A 7,727-nucleotide genomic window follows, 5' to 3' on the forward strand; every position below is an offset into this window, starting at 1 on the left:
CTCTCTAGTGAAGCTGCCCTCACATCTGTCTCTCATTGTAACTTGACTGGGAGCCACAGCTGTCTCTTAGAGGGGTGCCTGTGAGCTGTGAATCTATTCCTCATCTGATTCCCTCTAGGGCAGTGGTTCCCAACAGGGGGGAAAACGCCCCACAGGGGGGGCAATTTGATTTTTAAGGGGGGCAATTCGAGAATGCGTTATTAACAGTGATTTTTTTTTTGCATTTCTTATGGTTCTAGGGGCCTCATATACAGTATGTAAATATATATTGTGACATATGTATGCATTTCAGTTCTCTATTATATGTTTTGAAACTTTATTTGCTATTTTTCATATCACTTCATATTACTATTTTTTTTTTTAACAATTTCTTAGTGATTTCTTCCTCAGTACTTCAACTTTCTTTTTGTTCTTTTGTTTTTCTCTTTCATGGATGCCATGTTCTTTGGAAGCTTGTTTAGACCAAGTGAATGGCCTTTTAGGCTTCCACCACGTGAATAGGAGTTCACTTTTTGAATAATAGGAATTATATGTCACAGGGGGCGAGGCATCAGGATTTTAGAGATGCTGAGGTGGGGCGTGGAAAGAAAAGGTTGGGAACCGCTGCTCTGTGGCCAGGACAGTGCAGTGTCTGCATCACAGCAGAGTGGACAGGACTCAGAGGGGTACAAAGGCCCTTCCTGCCGCCTCCCCAGACACAGCCTGTGAGCTCCTCGGAAATCCAACTCCAAGACATAATGATCCCACAGCCTGGCCCGGCCCTGGAGTAGGAGCTGAATGTGAGAATGACAAATACTCCCAAGGTACAGGGTGTGATTTTCTCTCAGGGGGGAAGGTGGTATTGGGGCACACATAGGGGTGTTTCTGGGATGCAGTTCCAGGCCAGGCATTAGGGAGCTTTTATTGGACAACTGGACCCGGAGAACTCAAGGGGTCTGAAGAAAGATGAGCCAACGTTCCCGCCCAGAGAAAGAAAAGGGAGAGGGCCGGGCTCTGTGGGGCTCCTGGGAGACGCCCCTCATTGGACTAGGTGGGAACTCACCAGACAAAGGACGAGTGCTAGGCCTCAGGGGCTCCCGGGGGAGGTGCTCCCTTCCCCAGGCAGGGCACACCCAGCAGGAGTCCCTCTGGGATTCCGTCAGTGAGAGGAGGATGGGTGTGGAAGGGATCAGAGAAGATAGCTAGGGGCTGTGACTTTTGACTTGGTCCAGGGTGGAGGACCTTGAATTGGCATCTTGTTTAAAATACACATAACAAATTTTACCATCTTAACCATTTCTTCTCTTGCCTGTTAATTCTTACCTGAGGACATTTCTCCATTGATTTCTAGAGAAAGTGGAAGAAAGGGGGAGAGACAGAGAGAGGGTTTGGTTATCTCCTGCATGCACCCCGACCAGGGCCTTGGATCGAGCCTGCAATGAGGTACATGCCCTTGACTAGAATAATGAGGTACTAGTACATGCCCTTGACCCGAATCGAACCGGCAACCCTTCAGTCCTAGGGCTGATGCTCTAACCACTGAACAACCGGCTACAGCATTAACCATTTCTAAGCGTATAATTCAGTAATGCTAAATGTATTCACATTGTGGTGCAACCAGTCTCCAGCACTTTTTCATCTTGCAAAACCGATTCTCTATATCCATTAAACAACAAAATGAATGAATGTTATGGGATAAAATAAAGTGATATCTCAATAAAGGTGATGCAAAAGATTTTCATCTGCACCTCCCAGGTTGCCGGAAGCTGGTCCATCCTTGCTGCTTGACACAGTCGCTGCAGGAAAGAAGCATCTGCACAGCATATGTTTCAAGGGGCCTGCCGTATATAGCATACTGTTCTTAATATGTTTGCTCCCCTTAGCGCTATGTGTTTTAACCTCTCTGAGAAAGGTTGTTTCCCCAGGTAGGGATTTTTCCCTGAAGTTAGGGAGGGGATAAAACCCCTTAACTAAGTGCCAGGCGGGTAGTTAATCACTTTAACTACGAACAATCACCCTTAAGCTACATAATCTTTACTCCCTGGAATGGAGATAAGAAATGCCCTAACCTTTGCAATAGAAATTGACAAGATTAAAATCAACTGGTATAAATACAGATGTAACAAGACAATAAACACCAGAACTTCGCTGGAGATCCTGAACAGAACCTGGCTGGAGAACCTAGCAAGAGAACATGGCTAGAGAACCTGGACAGAACCTGGCTAGAGATCCTGGATAGAACCAGGCGAGAGAACCCAACCATGCTGATCAACTGAATGCTGCCTCCATGTCATTCCTTCTTCGCCGACTCCGTCCACACCTATGGGGAACCCCTGGACCTGCTGGGGCTGGACCCCAACACCAGGTGACATAGTATCTGTTTTGACACCCAATTCAAATGCCACTTCTTGCAGGAAGTCTTATGTCTGTCCCCACCCTTCAGTCCTCTGGTCCTCGGTCCTCGGAGTGAGCACCCCTCTGTACAAAGCACCAATCCCCCACTGCCAGCCTGACACTGAGCCCAGGACATACCCTGCGGGGGCCTGGAGCTGACACCCTCCTGACTGAGGCTGAGGCTACGGGGTCTTTTGATGACGGCCTGTGTGACCATGGGCAAAGCCTTCCCCTCTCTGGGGTTGGGATCTACTTGGCTGTGGAAGGCTCCATGGGCTCGCCCTCCCCTGTGCTTTCTCCTTCTTCTTTATTGATTTTGAGAAACATGATTTGTTGTTTCACTTATTTATGCGTTCATTGGTTGATCCTTTTATTTATTTACTTTTTATTATTGACAGTATTACAGATGTCCTCTATTCCCCCCTACTTTGCCTTCCTCCACCCATCCCCCACCCCACCCGAGGCCTTCACCACACTATTGTCTGTGTCCATGGGCTGTGAAAATATGCATATATGTTCTTTGGTTAATCTCCTCCTGTCCCCTCCGCCCACCTTCCCTCTGAGATCTGTCAGTCTGTCCATACATCCATGTCTCTGGACCTATTTTGTTCACCAGTTTATTTTGATCATTAAGTGAGATCATGTATACTTGTCTTCCTCTGGCTTATTTCACTTAGCATAATAATCTCCAGGTTCATCCACTCTGTCAGGAAGGATAAGGGACCATTCTTTTTTATAGCTGCATATATTCCATTGTGTAAATGAACCACAGCTTTTTTATCCCCTCATCTACTGCTGGGCACTTGGGCTGTTTCTTAGCTATTGTAAATAACACTGCTATGAACATAGGGGTGCATATATTCTTTCTGATTGGTGTTTTGGGGTGCTTAGGATATATTCCCAGAAGTGGGACCGCTGGGTCAAATGGCAGTTCCTTTCTTAATTTATATCTAGTCTAATCTAATAATAGACAAACATGGTAATTGACCATACCTCCGCTATGCTCCCCATTGGCTAATCAGCAGGATATGCAAATTAACCCAACCAAGATGGTGGCCAGCAGCCACGCAGCTGAAGCGAGCAGGAGGCTTGCTTGCTCCAGTGATGGAGGAAGCCAAGGTTCCCCACCTGCCGCGGCCTGGCTCTGAGCTCCACTCTAAGCAACAAAGTTGCAATTATAGAAGCTAAACAAACCCCAGATACCTGCTTTCAGCAGGCCGTGGCCTCAGAGCTGGAGTGGCAACAAAGTTTCAATTATAGAAGATAAATAAATCCCAGAATAAAAAAAAAGAAAAAAAGGAGAGGCTGGGAGCTTCTGTCGCCGGCTTGGCCACCCTGAAAACAGCCCTCAGCCCCTCATCCAGACTGGCCAGGCACCCCAGTGGGGACACCCAACCTAAAGGGGGTGTGGGCAGCCTGAAAATAGCCATCAGCCCCTCATCCAGGCTGGCCAGGCACCCCAGTGGGGACCCCCACCCTGATCTGGGACACCCTTCAGGGCAAACCAGCCAGGCCCCACCCGTGCACCAGGCCTCTATCCTATATAGTAAAAGGGTAATATGCAAACTGACCCTAACAGCAGAAAGACTGGGAATGACTGGTCACTATGACACATACTGACCACCAGGGGGCAGACGCTTAATGCAGGAGCTGCCCACTTGTGGTCAGTGAGCTCCCACATGGAGGAACTCTGCTCAGCCACAAGCCAGGCTGATGGCTGCCAGTACAGCGGTGGTGGTGGGAGCCTCTCCTGCCCCCTCAACAGTGCTAAGGATGTCTGACTGCAGCTTAGGTCTGCTCCCCGCTGGCAAGTGGACATCCCCGGAGGGCTGCCGGGCTGCCAGAGGGATGTCTGATTGCCATCTTAGGCCCAATCCCCCGGGGAGCAGGCCTAAGCCAGCAAGTGGTCATCCCCCGAGGGGTCCCAGACTGCGAGAAGTCCTAGGCCGGGCTTAGGGACCCCCCCCCCCCCCCGAGTGCACAAATTTTTTGTGCACCAGGCCTCTAGTATATTAATATTTAACCAAAGCCATCACGAATCACTCACAGTAGTGCAATGATTCCCGATGTTCTTTGTCATACTAAATGGTAAGTGCATTTAAGAATTATAGCAAAGAGGAAGGGAGAGGTATAGAGAGTTAGAAACATCAATGTGAGAGAAACATTGATCAGCTGCCTCCTGCACGCCCCCTACTGGGGACTGAGCCCACAACCAAGGTACATGCCCTTGACCAGAATTGAACCCAGGACTCTTCAGTCCGTGTGGCTGATGCTCTATCCACTGAGCTAAACCAGTCAGGGCTCCATTTTTTATTTTTTGAGGAAACTCCATACTGTTTTTCACAGTGGCTGCACTAGTCTGCATTCCCACCAGCAGCGTACTAGGTTCCCTTTTTCTCACATCCTCACCAGCACTTGTTTGTTGATTTATTGATGGTAGCCACTCTGGCAGGTATGAGGCAATACCTCATTGTTTTAATTTGCATCTCTCTGATGATTAATGACTTTGAACATTTTTTCATATGTCTCTTGGCCATCTGTAAGTCCTATTTGGAGAAGTGTCTATTCAAGTCCTTTGCCCATTTATTAATTTATTTTTATTATTTAAAAAATATTGTTTTATTGATTTCAGAGAGGAAAGGAGAGGGAAAGAGAGAGAAACATCAATGATGAGAGAGAATCATTGATCAGCTGCCTCCTACACACAACCCAGGCATGTGCCCTTGACTGGAATTGAACCCAAGACCCTTCAGTCTGCAGTCCAATGCTCTATCCACTGAGCCAAACCAGCTAGAGCTTAAAAATATTTTTATTGTTTTCAGAGGGAAAGGGAGAGAGACATAGAAACATCAGTATGAGAGAGAATCAGTGATCAGCTGCTTCCTACACACACGAACACAGTGGGGATGGGGCCCACAACCCGGGCATGTGCCCTGACCGGGAATCAAACTGTCACCTCCTAGTTCACATGTCAACACTCAATCTCTGAGCCATGCAGGCCAGGCCCCATTTTAAAAATTGTATTGTTTAACTGGATTCTGGTGTTGAGTTGTAATCATCTATTGGCCACTTCCTGCACACCCCCTCCTGGGGATGGAGCCAGCAACCTAGGCATGTGCCCCTGAACCCATGACCTCTTGGTTCATGGGTCAACGCTCAGCCACCGAGTTACATCAGCCAGTCTCCCTTTTCAATTTGATGACGGTTTCCTTTGCTGTGCAGAAGCTTTTTAGTTTGATGTAGTCCCATTTCTATATTTTTTTCTTTCTCTTCATTGGTTGATTCTTGCATGTACCCTGACTGGGGATGGAACCTGCAACTTTGGCGTATCAGGATGACACTGTAACCAGCTAAGCTACCTGGCTAGGGCTTCCCCCAGTTTTTCCTGCAGGGATGTGGGAGAGACTTCACCTTCTAAGCCTGGGAGTTGGGCAAGAGAAGATTAAGGGTTTCCGTTGACAGATGAGGACACGAAGGGCCAGATGAACAAGCCTGGTGAAGACTTCTGAGCAAGGGGATCACTGGCCAGCTCTCTAGTGGGGTAGTCCTGGATCCCAGTCTGGCTAAACTGGGGCCTCGGCTTTCTGTTGCTCTAGCAGGTGGGCACCTTTGGGCACCGAGGCTCCCTATGCAACAGGGAAGATGGCTGGGTGGTTGCAATGGAGCACTGAGTGGTCACCAAGGCCCAAGGCAGGGTGGGGAAGACTCCAAAAAGGGCCCCAGCCTCCAGACCCCTCCCTGACTTCATTGTTTGTTCTCACTGACCACTCATGCTGCTCATATGGACCAGCTAATTGTTCATCCAGGCAAAACTTCTGGGGAGCGCCTGGCCGGTGTGGCTCAGTGGTTGAGCATAGACCTATGAATCAGGATGTCACGATTCAATTCTGGTCGGGGCACATGCCCAGGTTGCGGGCTCAATCCCCAGTAGGGATGTGTAGGAAGGGGCCAGTCAATGATTCCTTCTCATCATTGATGTTTCTCTCTTCTCTCTCTCTCTCTCCCCCTCCCTCTCTGAAATAAATAAAAATATATTTAAAAAAAACAAAACTTCTGAGTGGCGATTTCACAGTGTAGTGTAGAGGGATGGAATCCGGGAGTATACAGGGTATTGGGGTCCAGGGTTCTCGGAAGGGGTGAAGGGACCTGCAGGCTGGGAACCTCTGGCAGGAACGCCCAACTCCTGGAATGCCACCTGTGCCTGGGGTACTCTGCACAGGCTTTTGAACAAGAGGGGCTGGGAGGTCTGTCGGGGCGTCCAGCTTGCCTGGAGGGGTGGCGTCAGTGCCAGGGACACCTCCAGCTCTGATGCTTTGCCACTCCAAGGCTGGCCCTTTAAACCCCAGTCCATGATGTCACCATAGACAGCAAGAGGTGGGAGGGGGACTGCAGGCCTGAGGATGGACTGCATTTCCCGGCAGCCTGGGGTGCGCCACACCCTTCCCAGCAGGCACCGGCCCAGGCGGACGATTAACCAGCCCGGCGCCGGTTTCCAAAGTGGCCATTCTGGGACGAGAGTGGGGTTCCCCTGGGGGTGGAATGGTTGGAGCAGGCCAGATCCTGGGGCCTGGCGGAGCATCGGGCCCCCTTCTGTCATTAGTCCTCGCTTCCTGTGCAAACTCCGAGCCCTCCCCCCGCCCCCTGCAGTCTCCCTTCCGGGACCTGGGAGCTCAGCACCACTCGGACCCCATCCCCACTCTGCCTCGGCCTTGTCCCCGGATGCCCGCGGGGCTACCCTTCGGCCTGCAGCCCCCTTTAAGCGGTGCGGGGACTACATCTCCCAGCGGCCCGGGGAGGTCCTGACGCAGCCCCGCCCCGCCCCCTGCCCGCGGGGAGGTGCGGGCTGGAGGGGGAGGTGACTTGATGTCATCCTGAGCGAGCAGCTGGGCGGCGGGCGCCGGGGCGCATAAAGCCGGGGCTCCCGCTGCGCCTGTCGGTCCCACGACTTGAGAGGAGGTCCTCGCGCTGCCCAGACCAGCCCGGAGCCCGCCGAGCGCCCGCGCCCCGACCCACCGCTGCGCGGGGGGATGCCCCGGCCCCCCCGGAGCCCGAGAGGGAACCCAGGAGCGCCGCCGCCCCGCACCCGGAGCAGAGCCGCCGGGGAGGAGCTCTGAACAGCCGCCCCCTCCCCACCTGCAGCCCCTGCGGTCTGGGGCCCAAAGTCTGCGGTTCTTAGAAGTGAGTGTCCCCCCACCGGGAGGCAGATGAGATTTGGGGGGCGAGGAAGGAGCTGAGGTGGGGGAGGGTGCTGGGTTCTAGGAGGGGGGTGGCATAGGGATAGGGCCCCCATTCTTGGGGAAGTCCCCAGTGCTCCAGGGTTAGTGGGGCAGAAGTGGGGCCCCGTTCTATTAGGG

The sequence above is a fragment of the Myotis lucifugus genome, unplaced genomic scaffold (assembly GCF_000147115.1).
Source record: "Myotis lucifugus unplaced genomic scaffold, Myoluc2.0 scaffold_562, whole genome shotgun sequence".
Lineage (NCBI taxonomy): Eukaryota > Metazoa > Chordata > Mammalia > Chiroptera > Vespertilionidae > Myotis > Myotis lucifugus.